Genomic DNA, 15151 nt, shown 5'->3' on the forward strand with positions numbered 1-15151 from the left:
TGGAGTCTGTATGTCTGTCAACACTAATACCAAGCTCTTTGTTCTGAAGCTATTTTTTGCTGGAGAAAGCAGGGTTGAGACTGCTTTATTATATTTATATATTTATTTATTATATTTCTCTCATTATGTAGCTCTGACTGCCTATCCCGAGACTATGTAGACTAGGCTGGTCCCAAACTCAAGAGATCCACTTGCCTCTCCCTCACAAGTGCTGAGATTAAAGGCAGTGTGAAGCGGAATTTTAGAACATGTTATATGGGTTAATTTCTAGGCTCTTAAAAAATATTTATTTTATTTATGTATATGAATATTTGTCTGCATCTAGGTATGTGTATCACATGTGTGCCTGGTACCTTCAAAGGCCCCAAAGAGGGCATCAGATCCTCTGGAACTAGAGCCATAAATGGCTGTGAACCATAATGTGGGTGCTGGAAACTGAACCCTGACCAGCTTAGCCCTCTGCCCCTGGTCTCTAGGCACTCTTAAGTGGCACCAAGAAAGGCAATCTCTCTCCTCTCCTTACTTCTCATCATGAACTTCAACTATACAGGATGGAGAGAGAAGTAACACAGAATTAATGTCAGACTTACAAAGACTATAGGTCTCAGTTTTCAAAGGAGGAAGTGACTAGTAATCCAGAGCCAGAAGATCCCCATCAGTGACAGCTGACAGTGTCTAGAATGAAATGTTCACATTCAACACAAACACAAAAGGCCAGTCCTTCACAGATGCCTTTGAAGTTAATGAAGTTCCTCAGTATACAGTCTTGGCTTCCATACACCACTTAAAAGAAGCCACCCAGTCAAGCATCTTCAGGGAGTCCTCAGCCAATGCCTGTTTTTACTGTGCAGACAATCTAATCAAGTCAGTTGGAGGGGGGTGCTTGGACTTAAACTGATACCTTCTTGGTAACTTCCTGCATGAGTAGGGGTTGAAATAAACCCTACCCCATTTTAAATGACAACAGTTAAAAGCAGAAAACAGTAACAAACAAAAATCACTTGACTAAGAGCTATGACTTTGGGAGAAATAATGTTGCTACTTGATACTAATACTGCCTACCTTCCCCAAAGTCACCCACAAAAATCAAGGACCACAATCTAACACTAGTAGGAGAGAAGATGGAAGTAATACAGGGGAAAAATCAAGTTAAGATAAGACATGTCTCCCTCCTCTTGAGGCTTTCCTAATCATCTGCCTTCCTCTTGTCCCTGTGAGAGGGCAATGAGAACCAGCCCCTCCCGAGAGCATCTAGAGGCACCTCGGGAGCACCAGGGTGGTTGGCATCTTAGACGCAGAATCTGTAACGAAGCCTAAGCGTATGCCTCTGCAGACTGTTTGTCTTCTGGATCTAATTAAGAGTTAGGCTAGAGACATAGATCGGGTGCCAGAGTCACGCCATCTGGACATGGTAGCACATGCCTCTACCTGTAACTCCAAGACATGGGGTGGGTAGAATTAAGAGAATCAGAAGTTCAAAGTCATCACATAGTTTAAGACCTACTTGGAATACACTAACTCCTACTATAAAAACCCAAAAGAAAACAAAACTAAACACTAAGAGGAAACTAACATTCGTTGATAGGGAGCTTTCAGGCCAAAGCAAACCAAATTCTGGGTAGAGACTATCACACACATCACACCCCAGATGAACCTTCCATGGAATTTCTTGCTGCTTCTGTATTTAAAACTTGCAGGCAGAAGAAAAATAATGGAACTAACGAATGTTCATAGCGGGCTGGGAAAGTAAAGGGAAACTGGCCGAGGGAGGAGGCTCCAGGTTGCCAGCTGAGACTTCTAGTAGTGAGGTGTATGGAGCCTGAAGTGGCCACTTCCCATAGCCAGGCAGGACTCCCACCCACCCACAAAACCTTCCACCCAAAATTTGTCCTGCCTACAAGAAGTACGGGAACAAAGATGGAGCAGAGACAGAGGACTGGGGCCCAACTTGGGACCCATCCCATGGGCAAGAACCAATCCCTGACACTATTAATGATCCTCTGTTGTGCTTGCAGACAGGAGCCTAGCATAACTCTCCTGAGAAGCTCCTCCACCCAGCGGCTGACTGAAACAAATGCAGAGACCAACTCCGGAAGTCTTGTGGAAGAATTGGGAGATGAACTGAGGAACCTGGAGGGGACAGGGAACCCACAAGAAGACCAACAGAGTCAACTAACCTGGACCTTTGGGGTTCTCAGACTGAATCACCAACCAAAGAGGCTAGACCAGACACTCCCCATATATGTATAGCAGATGTGCAATTTGACCTTCATGCAGCTTATCCTGAGAATCGGTTGACTGCCTGTGGGCCTGTTCCCCTAACTGGGCTGTCTTGCCTGGCCTCAGTGGGAGAGAATATATCTAGTCTTGCAGTGTCTTGAGGAGCCAAGGAAGGCAGCAGTAGAGGACCCCTCCCGCTTTCTCAGAGGTGATGGAGAGGGGGAAGGGATCAATATGAGAAGGAACACTGGGAGATGAGGAGGGGGCTGTGATTAGGATGTAAAGTCGGGGGNGGGTGGGTGGGATGAATACTCCAGAGGAGAAAAAGAAATAGAAAACTACCTTTGTTTCATTTTTATTCTCTATTTGATTTTGTTTCCCATCTCCTGGCTGATAAAATATAGTTTCCAGTATAGAATTAAAAAATGTTAGAAGATCTTAAATAGCCAGGTTTGAGTAGGAACAACAGAAGTAGCAACCTCCTGGTCTACAGAGTGAGTTCTAGGACAGCCAGAGCTACACAGAGAAACCCTGTCTCAAAAAAACCAAAAAAAAAAAAAAAGTAGTAGTAACCCACTTGTTCAAATGAAGTCCACTGTTTTAGGGTTTCCACTGCTGTGAAGAGACACCATGACCAAGGTAACTTGTATAAGGAACAATATGTAATTGATGTTGGCTTGCATTTTTAGAGGTTCAGTCCATTAACATCATGGCAGGAAGCAAGGTAGCATCCAGGCAGACGTGGTGCTAGAGAAGAGCTGAGAGTTCTGCATGTTGACCCCACTGCAGCCAGGAGAAACTGACTCTTCCCCAACAGGTGAGGCTTCAAAGACCACCCCCATATTGACGTACTTCCTCTTACACGGCCACACCTCCTGACAGTGCCACTTCACAAGGGCCAAGCTATTTCAATCACATCCACCTTGGTGTGAAGTAGGTGCAGAGAAAAGGGATCCACACACTGCGGCTTTCCCAGATGTCCAGCTCTGAGAGGCCTGAGGGCAGGGGGCATTCTAATCAAAGTAACCTACCCTCTCTGCCATGAGGTGAGAGACCTGGCATAACACTTGATAGAGTTGACACACTGCTATGCCAAGGCAGAGATTGGGTATTCACAGCCTGAGATCTCATTGGGACAAATGAAATACCAACCAAGAACTCAACAAAAGACAAAGGTCCATAGACTTCAGCATCATACAGAAAGGAAAGGAAAGGGTCTGGTGGAGTGCCCCCAAAATGGAAACTGCATCAGTGACATTGTATCTATATATATCCTGCAGAAATGTGATAAGTCATGTGGCATGTTAGCATAAAAAGGGAGATTAAAGTTAACAATTTGCTTGCTAAACCTCCTGTGCCCAAATTTTTCAATATATGATCACTTTTTTTTAAACAACAACATGAATTATTGGCTAGGGCAAGTTTTAAGGTCAGCCAGGTCTTCAGAAACAACAAAAGAGACAGAGTTGGGGAAAGTGAGATAGTTTGGTGGGTAAAAGGGTTTTTACTGTACAAGCCTGACAACCTGTGTTTGACTGATCCCCATAACCTACAGGAGGACAACCATCTCCCAAAAGTTATCCTCTGATTTTCACATAAGCACCTGCATTCTTTTACAAACCCAAAAAATAAATTTTAAAAGACATTTAATGCTCTTCCAGGGATGGTGCTTGGAGGCACTCAGGGTGGTCCAGCGTTTGACATACCGTCGTAGGCTTTCCTACAACACAGCCTCTAACAAAACTAGGCTGTCTGGAGCCCCTGACAACAGGGTTGTTTACCTTTACACCAAGAAGGCTGGGAAAGCACCTAAATCCACATGTGGCATGTGCCCAGGCAGACTGCGAGGGGTTCGTGCTGTGAGACCCAATGTCCTTATGAGATTGTCTAAGACAAAGAAGCACGTCAGCAGGACCTATGGTGGTTCTGGGATCCTTCTTTATCGAGGAGCAGAAAATCGTTGTGAAAGTGTTGAAGGTACAAGCACAGAGTCAGAAAGCAAAATAAATATGCAACTTTTAAATATTGCATACCTAATCTTTGCACTCCACACTGTACATTTCAACTTGGGGGTAAATTTTTCATTCAAAAATATATGATTTGGAGTTAGGCATGTAGGCCTTAGTTGTAATTACATGTATGAAACTTTCCCAGCACTGCACACATGTAATGCTATCAGTACATGTCTGTAATTCAGAATGCTTCCTTAAAAGAAAACCATGTAATAAGTGTAAATGAGAGAAGACATTTTTGAAAATGAGACAGGAGATCTCAATAAGTGACTTAAAACAACTGATTTTCCTTTTGTAAGACTGCTGTGGTATTATGAGGATAAGGCTCCAAATTTCCTGCTTGGTTTGAATCAGGGTCTCCCTTTGTACTCCTGGCTGGCCTCAAACTCAATATATACTCAGCATTGAGATTAAAGGTATGAGCCACAAGCCAGCTCTCCTTACCCTTTCAGAGACGTTATTGACACACAGTAGCCTAATCTGGTCTCTAAATCACGATCCTCCTGCCTTAGCCTCAAAACTTTAGGTACGTTCATGTTACTGTATTAGCTACACCACATGTCTCTAACTCCCTGCACTCCCCTGATTTCAGTCCCAACTACATTCTGTCTCTAGAGGCCTCACTTGAGGGGAAGGCCATGGCTTATTTCATTTAACAGGATCCACATTACAACGCAAGAAGTGCCTTCCTAGTTTTAAAAATGACTACATATAAAGCACAATTTACTTACACATTCATCAGTTTCTGAACACTTGGATTTCTTTCTTTTTTTTTTAATGTGTATGAGTGCTTTGGTTACATGTATGTATGTATGTATGTATGTATGTATGTATGTATGTATGTATGTTACTGCATGCATGCATGCCTGGTGACAGAAGAGGTAAGAAAAAAGAATCTAGTCCCATGAAACTGGAATCACAGATGGATGTAAGTGACCATGTAGGTGCTGGGAACCAAACAGGAATCTTCAGTTAGAGCAGCCAGTGCTCTTAACCATCTGGCCATCTCCCTAGCCCCACCCCAACGCCTTATTTTTACAGTTAGCATGGTTATTGTGAGCCACGCTGCTGTATAAAAGTATAGGTGTCAGGGATATAAAATTTATATCCCTGACAAGGCATTGTCCTCCTGTTTATCTTCTGAGACAACATTGCCCAGGTAGGCCTTGAATTCATGATCATCCTGCTGGGGGGTGGGGAGGTGGGGGGGTGGGGGGAGTGGGGGTGAAGGGACCAGACCTATAGGCCTGAAGTTGATACTGGGCACCTTCTTTGAAATCTACTTTTTAAAGATAGGCTCTCTATTGCAGGCAGAGCTTGATGATCAATCACATAGTCTTAACTACCCAACTTATCCTGGTGATCCTGACTTTGCCTCCTTAATGTTAGGATAGATAACGGATGGCAGCCACACCTCCATGGTTTTCACAAAGGTTCTGGGATACCAATTCTGTTCCTAGGGTTTGGACAGCAAAAAGAAAAGACCCTGTTCCCATTGGGATGACAATTTCTCCAGTTAGTTATCTTATTTAGGGTAGGCATTATACAAATCCTTTAAGATCCTTGTTGAGAGGAAGGGAAACAAGTTTAGCATAATGGCTCCTAAAAGAACAAAAGCACATAGGGTAAGGAGGTGCTAAAGGCATAAATCAGTGCAGAGTTTATTTCGTATTAGGCCTTATTCAGATCGCTAGTGCACACACTTTCCAAGACTTTCCAATGGGAAAACACTGAGTAAGACTCAAAAATAATTCAAGAGCCTAAAAGGATTGGATTCTCATACCTCAAGACCAAGGCAACATAGCACAACAGGTTAGAACTGGCAGAGAGGGGTTATATGGTCTTAGGCTATTGTCAATTCAATTAGACAAATAGGGGGAAAACAAGCTTGTTCTCCAAAAGCCCAACAGTACATGTAAAGGGAGAAGCAGAAACCACTCTAAAAATATTAAAGTGTGGTACATAAAATGCTTCCACACATAGCTGAGACTGAAGGACCCCCCCAACCAAAGGATTTCTTTTATTTATGTGAGTACACTGTCACTGTCTTCAAACCAGAAGAGGGCATCAGATCCCATTACAGTGGCTGTGAGCCACCATGTGGTTGCTGGGAATTGAACTCAAGACCTCTGGCAGAGCAGTCAGTGCTCTTAACCACCTCTCCAGCCCCTGCCAGGCCATTTTCTACACATTTCTGCCTTTTCTGTAATGGAGCACCTGACATGTGCCTGACACTGATGTTTATCTACATACAGAGAAATCCGGCCTTACAACGTGGCTACAGCAGTGAACAACATGGAGGCTACCATGATGAAAAATGGAGCCAACAAGGACCTGCAGTCAGTGCTCTTAATACGCCGCCATCTCCCAAATACACTAAAGTAAAAGGGATAACCAAAAAACCTAGAAAGTTTTCAGAGTCTTAACAAATAAATTTATTTATGATAGGCTTTTTATTCCCTTACATGAATTTTCCAGGAAGGTACAAAAATGTGTGAGCTTTATAGCATCCCCTGTTCACGCCACAATAGCCGAGCAGCTTGTGCTACGTAAACCATTACTCTATCATAAGTGTCAGTACCAAGGGCAAGGAAGAAAAGGCATCTTCTCCAGCAGACAGAAAAAGTCAAATCTCTGAGCATACTGGTCTGTGAATGGCATGAATGTGTTCTTTTATTGCTGGAAAACATGCTTACTGACATCTGCTTAAAGAACAGAAAGGTCATAGTAATAGACTCCTAAGCCCTCCAAAGAAGGTAAATACGACCGTGAGACTACTCATCTTTATCAAAGCAAATCCTCCAACAGGCATGTACCCCCAATAAGCCCCTCTGTCCATAACAATCAAAAAGAAAACTGCCCAAATAAATGAAATGAAATGTTTCCTGTATGGAGCAGGAGTGATGGATGGCTCAACAGCTTTTCTTCCTGAGGACCCAAGTTCAGTTCCCAGCACCTACATGGCAGCCCACATATGCCTGTAACTCCAATTCCAGGAGATTTGATACCCTCACACATAGATGCAGGCAAAATGCCAATGCACTTAGAGGGAGGGAAAGAGGGAGGGAGGGAGGGAGGGAGGTTCGTTCCAGTGTTCTACCTCAGCTTGTCTTTGTTATCTAGCTCTCTCTTACCACACTCTACTACTTGCTATTTACATTCTACATTCAAGTAACTGATGCTTAAGCCAAAAGGCAATCAGAGGTTATCTCCAAATAATTCCAGTAGAAAACTTGGTTTTTAGCTACTGTTGCACACCTGCTAAAGCAAGAGGACTATGGAGTTTATGGGCAGCCTTGGCTGCATGAGAACCTTTTTCAAAACATGAACTAACTTGTTTTCATGCCCCCACCCAAAAGTAAGGAATCATTTTTCCTGACCCTGAACTGTCCCACGTAAGCAATCTAACAAAGCTGAGAGAACATACGCTAGGAGACTGAAGTACCACTTGTACCTGGGTCTGGACAGAGGGCAACCTCACAAGGTGACACAGGTACCTCAGGAGTAAGAGGCTTGGGTCAAGAAAACCTTCCTGGGACTGGAGTGATGGCTCAGCAGTTAAGAGCACTGACTGCTTTTCCAAAGGTCCTGAGTTCAAGTCCCAGCAACCACGTGGTGGCTCACAACCATCTGTAATGGGATCTGATCCCCTCTTCTGGTGTGTTGGAAGGTAGCTACAGTGTACTCGTATGCATAAAATAAATAAATACATCTTGGGGAGGGGAGGGGAGAGGAGGAGAGGGGGGAGGGAAGGGGGGAGGGGGGAAGGGAAGAGGGGAGGAGGGGAGGAGAAAAGCTTCCTGAGGCAGTAGGTGAAAGTTAAGTAGTCACATTTTCAATCACAAAAAGGATATACAGTAGTCAATAATAAAAATTTGTGGGGGCTGGTGAGATGGCTCAGCAGGTAAGAACAACCGACTGCTCAACCGACTGCTCTTCCAAAGGTGCAGAGTTCAAATCCCAGCAACCGCATGGTGGCTCACAAGCATCCTTAACGAGATCTGACTCCCTCTTCTGGAGTGTCTGAAGACAGCTACAGTGTACTTACATATAACAAATAAATAAATCTTTTTTTTTTTTTTTTTTAAAAATTTGCGCTAGCCAGGCCTGAAGACATGCCTTTAATCCCAGTACTTTAATAGAGGCAGAGCCATGCAGCCATGCCAGACGTAATCTGTTGAGTATTTACAATGTAATCTGTTCGGCATCAGTGTCCTCATAACCTAAACATAAGTGGACATGACTGAGTATAACGCTCTCTCCCCACATTTCTGAAGCTGTAATAAGAGCTGGACGAACAGTTCGTTGGAGAATGGCTCTAAACCGGTGAGCTGAGGCTATCTTGCTACTTTCGTCCAACCCTTTTCTTCAACCCCACCCCCAACACTAGAAAAAAAGGATGGAGACCCCTGAATAAAATCAGGAGTAGGAAAGGGGGCAATGCTGCTGCCAGCTATCTAATTGTCTTCTTGTTCTTTACATGCAACTACTTAGACAAATCTTGACCAATAGAGACAAACCAACAAGTCACCATGTTTCTTAGGGGCCCCTGTATTTATATATTATATACCCTCTGATTCCAAACATCACACACTCTCAGAAACGATCTGCAGCTGGCAAAATCACATCCCTACTAGAGCATGTGACAAATCAAAGTCAGCTTCTGTGGACAATCTGAAGCAGTCCTATATCCCATACCTGGGATTAAAACAAAAAACACACTCATAATTTTTCTGTTTTTAAAATTTCAGAATTCTTACTCACTACAGAGAACTCCAATGTGATTCAGTGGTCACACCCTGGTGAGCTGATTTTCTTAGACCCACTGTTGTGTCCAGACAGAAAGCAAACATGGCAATGAGAAGAGAGGAGGACTTCTTCACTAGCAGTTTTGTTGGCTAGAGGGGCCGAATGACAGAAATGGCCTGGAAATCTAGTGATAATCACCCCCACCTCTTTCTACTATTTCCAGAGCCTTCTCAGTATATGAGAGACAACTAATAACCTAGGGCAGGCTTGTGTTTCCAAGGGCAGATTGAGCCAATTTTTGAGGCTTCTCTGCCAGGTTCCCAGGGAAAAAACACTGTAAATGATGACTGGATGCCAGGACTAATTAAAAAACAAAAAACAAAAACAAAACCACTGATTCCCTCAGAGCCCAGGGTTCTAGATCCTGGTGGACATCCAAGCTCCTTGGAAAGCTGAGGCACTATGGGACTGTGGAATCCTGGGCACCGGTGAAATGGCATGGCAGTCAAGGACAGAGAAAGGTGTACAAGCAGGTTCCAGGCCAGAAAGACCATCCGGAAAACAAACGAGCAGGTCTAACCCCAAAAACATTCAACATCATACTTTTACTTCTGTTGTTTCTTACTCTAGTAATAATTAGAAATTCCAAGAGAGGCTTGGACAACAGTCAAGGAACAAGTCATACAGTTAAACTATACTGTGATGGCAGGCATGGTGGTGCACGCCTTTAATCCCAGCACTTGGGAAGCAGACACAGGCGAATATCTGAGTTTGAGACCAGCCTGGCCTACAACGCCAGTTCCAAGACAGTCAGGGTTACACAGAGGAAACCCAGTCTGGGTGTGTGTGTGTTAATCATACTTGTCGATCTCAGAGAACCAACTTGCTAAAAAAGTTGTACAACATTCTACTGCAGTCCAGAGATGCCAGCCTAAGTCTAGTGTCTGCAGTATATTGTAGGACCCAGGGACACTAAGTTTCCCTATCTCTTTTGCTGAGTGAGATGTTAAACCTAAGATTTCTTTAAATATACTAGCTTACTCCGTTTTCCATAACCCTGCATCTGCCCTCCTCAAGTGATCTTCCGAAATGTTCTGAAGTGGATAGGCTGATGTATGGATGGCATTCACAAAACTTCCTTAATACTGAGAACTAGAAGCTTTGTCCTTTATGATCTGGAACAAGCAAGGGTGTCCTCTAACTTGTGTTGAAGTCCTAACTAACGATTACCTCCCCTAGAAAATACCAAAGAATCAACAGAAGGTTCTACACTAAAAAGCAAGGACGCAGATACAAAATGTGAAATGTAACTGCTTTCCAAACTGAAATTTGAAATTACAAGCAGTACCATAGTAAGTGAGGGCCTGGCGGGCTAGAAAGCCCCAGTGTGTTTGAAGCTAAATTAATTACAGAATTAATCCATACATGTTGGAATAGGATGTCCAGAGACAAGCCAACATGTTTTTAAGACAGCAAAAAACAGTCTGCATAGCTGATTCAAGTGGCGCCCTGAGAGAAACAATGCAGGTGTGTGTAAACGCACCTAATGTACTGTCTCCCTCACCTCCCACTCAGTCTCTGGAGCACCTTCCACCTGACTATGAGTTTAGTGGGGCGTAACATTTTCTCTAACCCTGAAAAGCTAATGACAAAAAAGACTGCACCATTCTAAGACCACCTGTTTCTCTGGTTGACTGGAGAATAATCATAGTCGCACCTGTGTACCCTTGCCAGAGGCTGCTCCTCGCAAAATTCTTCTAAACCACCAAGACCTTCCTGTAGACCATGACTTTTTGTGGTCCTGAACATTTATTTTAGCCCCAAAAGAGGATTTTCTATCACCAACCTTAGATTTTTTTTTCTAATATTTAAAAAATTTTATGTGTTTTGCTTGAGGGCATGTACATATGTGTCCGAAGCCTATGGAGGTCCAGAGGACACCAGATCCCCTGGAATTAGAGCTACTGATGGTTGTGAGTGCTCAGAACTGAACCCAGATCCTTTGCAAGAACAAGTACTCTTTTATTCAGCCAGCTTCTCAGACCCATTAATCTTATATAAGAATTAAACAAAAAACATTTGTTAAACTACCCAGCACAGCTATGTAGAACTGACAGCAGGAGGTTTTCTTCTGTCCTTCTCTCAGGTATATATGTAATTCTGTAATTGTGAAACTTCCAAGAGCCCTCAACTTACTTTTTTTTTTACCAATCTGACAAGAAAACAGCATGGTATTGTCTAGTTTCTTCTCCTTTATTACACCCTCAAATGTCAAGAAGAGAGTATAGAGAGATGGTTCATGGAGAAAAACTCTAGCTGAGCAAGCACAGGACTGAATTTCATCCTGTCTTCCAGACAGGTGAGGAAAAGATCTATAACTACAAACTTAAAGCAGTTTCTCTAACGATAGAACTAAACCAATGTCGTAACATACATCCCACTACTAGGAAATCAGCTTCATGGGAAAAATGACATCATTTATCCATTGAAAATAACCTAACAGCCACCTGAGGCTCAAAAAAGGAAACAGCCCAGAGGTGGCAGCCAACATCTAATCTTTTATGAGTGCTCTGCCTGCATGTGTGTGTACCATGGTGTGCCTGGTACAAATGAAGTTTTCAAAAGAGGGGTCAGATCCCCTGGCCATTAGTTACAGATGGTTATGAACTTCCTTGTAGGTGCTGGGAACCTGACCTGGGTACTGTGCAAAAGCAGCAAGCATTCTTAGTTACTGAGCCATCTCTTTAGCCCAACTTCTGCCACTTCTACAGAAAGTCAACAACTCTTTCCATTTTAATTAATTTTACTTTTACTTAATGTGGGCGAGTGTTTGACTTGCTACTTTATGCCTGGAGCATTCCCCTTCTGAAACTGGAGTAATAAAAAGTTAAGCTGCCACGTGCATTCTGGAAATAGAACATGTGTGGGGCAATGGGCAATGCACAGACTGCCTGGTCTCCAGTCGAGCTGAGGTTGTGAACTCCAATGAAATGGGACAGAAGGTGTTCATGTCTCCTAGACCCCAGGCTCCTGTAGAAGTTACTGCCCCCTCAGCCCCCACAGGAGAAGCCTGTGGCTAGCAGTCATGTAGACAAAGTCCCAAGTTTCTGACCTTCAGGCTAGACTCCTCCCAGTTACCTAGCAACAAGATAACAAGCCCACTATAAGAGGGGCTGCTTGGCCTCTCCTTGCTCTTACACTCTCTCCTCGTCCTCTCTCTTCCTCTTTCTCTTTCTAACCTTACTCTCTCTTTCTCTTTCCCCTTCTCTCCTCTTGGCCATAGCAGGTCTCTCTCTCTTTCTACCTTCTCTCTTTCCCCCAGACTTTCTACAATAAAGCTCTAAAACCACAGACTGTCTCTGTTCATCAAGGCCTGCTGTGCTTGGACCACAGTAATCTCCCATCAGACTCCCATCAGAAGGCCTTCCTGTGCTCCAGCCACGGGCCAGACTAAGTAAGGACTCTCACCTATGTCGGAACTTCCCTCCCTCTGCCCTCTCTCCCGTAACTCCTTCCCACACACCCCCATGCCCACAAACATGGATCATGAGAAACAAATGCTCAACACCTGAGCCATCTCAGCTCCCAAGTTCTGCCGTATCGACAAAAGTCACCCAATTCCTTTTTGGCAATAAGGGTCCCTAGTCAGAACAATAATCAATTGCAGTTTCTTGACAAGAACTCAGAATGAAAGAGCATATGGGCAAGACCTTGGGTATCCAATGTCAGCTACTCCCACCTGGAGCTCATTGGCACAATTACAATTTATTTTATAATTCTCCAACCTCGGGCAGAACTATCAAATAAGCCCTCATGTTGAGGGCTGGTGAGGTGGCTCAGTGGGTAAGAGCACCCGACTGCTCTTCCGAAGGTCCAGAGTTCAAATCCCAACAACCACATGGTGGCTCATAACCATCTGTAACAAGATCTGATGCCCTCTTCTGGAGTGTCTGAAGACAGCTACAGTGTACTTACATATAATAAATATATAAATCTTAAAAAAAAAAAAAAAGTGCTCAATAGGGTGGCGCATGTCTTTAATCCCAACACTTGGGAGGCAGAGGCAGGAGAATCTGAGTTTGAGGATAGCCAGGCCTACACAGAGAAAACATTGTCAGGGTGGGGCGGTGCATGCTGTTCTTTCAGAGGACCAAGTTTGGTCCCCACCACCACCATCAGGTAGCTTACAACTGCCTAACTTCACAGACAGAAGATCTAATCCTCTCTGCTGGTATCCAAGGGCACTGCATTCAAACGCACATACTCATATCCACACATAGATGCGTAATTTAAGAAATAGATTAAAAATATTGCTACTCTGGGGAAAAAAAACCTTGCAAAGTGGTATCTCTAGGTTCAATGAATGGCTTGAAAGATTCTTTTTAAAACCCATTTGTTGGTCTCTGGTTAGGAGAACTGGCTGCTTTCCAGAGAACCAGTACTCGATTGAGTCTCAGCATAAACATGGTGCTCACAACTGTTTATAACTCTAGTGTCAGGGTATCTGAACCCTCTTCTGACCCCCTAAGATTCTGCATAATCATTGTGCAGAGTGTTGTGCAGGCAAAACACCCATATACATAAAAATAAAATTTAAAAGAACGGGAACTTTGGAAATGGCGGCGTACGCCTTTGATCCTAGCACTCAAGAGACAGAGTCGGGCACATTTGAGTTCCAGGACAGCATAATCTATACTGTGAGTCCCAGGACAGCATAATCTATACTGTGAGTCCCAGGACAGCCAGGGTTACATAACAGAGAAAACCGGTCTCAAAAGAAGAAAAAAGCTGTAGGTGGAGAAAGGGCTCAGTAGTTAAGAGTACTGGTTGTTCTTCCAGAAGACCCGAGTTCAATTCCTAGCATTCATGTCACACAGCTCCAGTTCTAAGGGATCCAAAGCCTGCTTCTGGCCTCCACTGGCACCAAGCATGCACAGTGCATACACTGACATGAAGGCAAAACCTTCATACACAGAAAATGAAAATAAATAGTTGGGCCGGGCGTGGTGGCGCATGCCTTTAATCCCAGCACTTGGGAGGCAGAGGCAGGCGGAGTTCGAGGCCAGCCTGGTCTACAAAGTGAGTTCCAGGACAGCCAGGGTTATACAGAGAAACCCTGTCTCGAAAAACCAAAAAAGAAAAGAGTTTGTGGGACTAGCAATGGAGCTCAGTAGATAGAGAACTTGTCTAACACAAACTTAAACCCAATTTCCTACACATATACACCTTGGGTGTAATAAAATTTTAGCACCTAGGCAGATGAAACAAGTTCCAGAACATCTACATAGTAAAATTGAGGTCTACATAGTAAAATTGAGGCCAGACTAGAATACCTAAGACCCTGTCTCAAACACAAAACAAATACACCCAAACTTGGGAAAGAGAAGTTATCACCTGTAGACTAAAAGATGCATGTGAGGAGGACTGGAGAGAAGGTTCAGTGGTTAAGAGTACTTCCTGCTCTTATAGAGGACTTGGGCTCAGTTACCAATACTGAGATGGTGGCTCACAACAGGCTACAATTTCCAAGGATCCAGTGCCCATTTCTGATCTGAGAGCACCAGGCATTTACATCTATACATGTGTTGGAACAAGAATACCTGTCCTTAACATACATACATACATACATACATACATACTATCCATCTATCTATCTATCTATCTATCTATCTATCTATCTATCTATCTATCTATCTAGGTTTCTAGACATTTATTGTAGAAAGACAGAGAGGGAGAGAGGAGGGAAATAGAGGCTGGCCATGGCCACTGGGAAAGAAGCAGAAATGGAAAACAGGGAGAGGAGTAAGGAGGCAAGAATAAGAGGTAAGAACTATATACATATTTTTAAAAAGATGCACACATTCAGAAACAAAAAATAATTTTCAAGCTTAAAACTTAAAACAATGTATCATATGTTCAACCACAGAGACTAAAAGAACATCAATAAAAACAAACCTCAAACAAACTAGACTTATTTACTCAGCTCAGGCTAGAATTTTCTCTAAAACAAAAGTGAAACATTGGCAATATGGCTCAGTAGGTAGGAGCACTAACTGCTCTTCCAAAGGTCCTCAGTTAAATCCCAGCAACCACATGGTGGCTCACAGCCACCCATAAAATCACCCATAATGAGATTTGAGGGCTGGTGAGATGGCTCAGTGGGTAAGAGC

General features: G+C 43.5%; 1 protein-coding gene and 1 pseudogene across 6 annotated transcripts in view; one reads left to right on the plus strand and one right to left on the minus strand.

Annotated features, from left to right (window-relative positions):
- The window catches only part of Brd4 (bromodomain containing 4), a 79483-nt gene that overhangs the window by 41635 nt on the left and 22697 nt on the right, over positions 1-15151 (minus strand). The window contains exon 1 of one of the 6 annotated variants that reach the window (XM_021218115.2): positions 8997-9683. The exons of the other annotated variants lie outside the window; for them this stretch is intronic. The gene's annotated coding sequence lies outside the window, so the exon portion shown is untranslated. Of the gene's footprint in view, positions 1-8996; positions 9684-15151 lie in introns of those variants that run through there. 6 annotated transcript variants of the gene reach the window in all.
- LOC110335973 lies at positions 3870-4227 on the plus strand (annotated as a pseudogene).

The sequence above is a fragment of the Mus pahari genome, chromosome 18 (assembly GCF_900095145.1).
Source record: "Mus pahari chromosome 18, PAHARI_EIJ_v1.1, whole genome shotgun sequence".
Taxonomy (NCBI): domain Eukaryota; kingdom Metazoa; phylum Chordata; class Mammalia; order Rodentia; family Muridae; genus Mus; species Mus pahari.